Source organism: Agrilus planipennis, unplaced genomic scaffold, assembly GCF_000699045.2.
Source record: "Agrilus planipennis isolate EAB-ADULT unplaced genomic scaffold, Apla_2.0 scaffold46, whole genome shotgun sequence".
Lineage (NCBI taxonomy): Eukaryota > Metazoa > Arthropoda > Insecta > Coleoptera > Buprestidae > Agrilus > Agrilus planipennis.
Window position 1 is genome coordinate 431,806 of NW_020438933.1, and position 1,064 is coordinate 432,869.

Below are 1,064 nucleotides of genomic sequence, written 5' to 3' on the forward strand. Positions count from 1 at the left end.
TAATATTTATTATTTTGAATTATAAATACTTTTAATTTCAGTTTAATTTAGCACTAATCGGTGCACAATATTTTTGGTTAACCTGTCTTTAGCTAAGACAAATAGGTTCGACGGTTTTCCTACACGTGAACATGTAACATATAGCTGTCAATGAGAAAAACATGAATTTTCCAAATCTAAACCACAAATGGACATTGTTTGGCCTTGAGACTTATTTATAGACATTGGAATACGTGGCAACAGGACCACTTTTCCTTTAAACTTTCCAGTTAAAATTGAAAAAGTAAAATTCACTGTATTTCGTTTCATCATCATCAAAAGGTCATCAGTCCTAAGACTCGTTGGACACGTACCTCCACTCTTTCCTATCCTGAGCTAAACTTCGCATTTCCCTAAAACTAGAACAACCCACATCCTTAACTATTTGCGAACAGTAATCTAATCTAGGTCTACCTCTACCCTTCCTAACTCCTGTTTCTGCCTCTAATATGTCCCTGACTAGACCTTCATGCCTGAGAAAGTGTCCTACTAACCTAACTCGCCTATTTCTTATTGACTTCAATGGAGTCCTCTGTTCTCCTATTCTTTCCAATACCTCTTCATTTCTAACCTTCTTTATCCACGGTATCCTCATCATTCGCTTGTAACACCACATCTCAAAACCTTTTCTTTTCAACTGCTCCCACTGTTCATGTTTCGCACCGGTACAGCATCGCGCTCCAAACATACACCTTTAACAACCTTTTTCGAATTGCTAAATTAACCGTTCGCAAGCATAGAAGTGACTTATTTTTATTGAAGGCGACTCGACCCTGCGCTATCCTCTTCTTTATATCCCTACTACTCCTTCCGTCCTGACTTATCTGACTTCTTGGATACCTTAAATCGGCCACTTCTAATTTTTCGTCTCCTATCTTTATATTCGCTCTTTCCCAACTTTTTCTTCCCTTGCATACCAGTATTTTTGTTTTGCTTTCAATAATTTGTATAACACTGTTTTGTCAATACCGCTTCCATTTTATTTAAAGCTATCTGTAACTCTTCCTTGCTAGATGCTAATACTG

The 1,064-nt window shown here is 37.2% G+C and overlaps 1 protein-coding gene across 1 annotated transcript in view; it reads left to right on the forward strand.

Moving 5' to 3' along the window:
* The window catches only part of LOC108744730 (probable G-protein coupled receptor 158), a 378,923-nt gene that overhangs the window by 89,494 nt on the left and 288,365 nt on the right, over positions 1-1,064 (forward strand). The window lies entirely within an intron of this gene.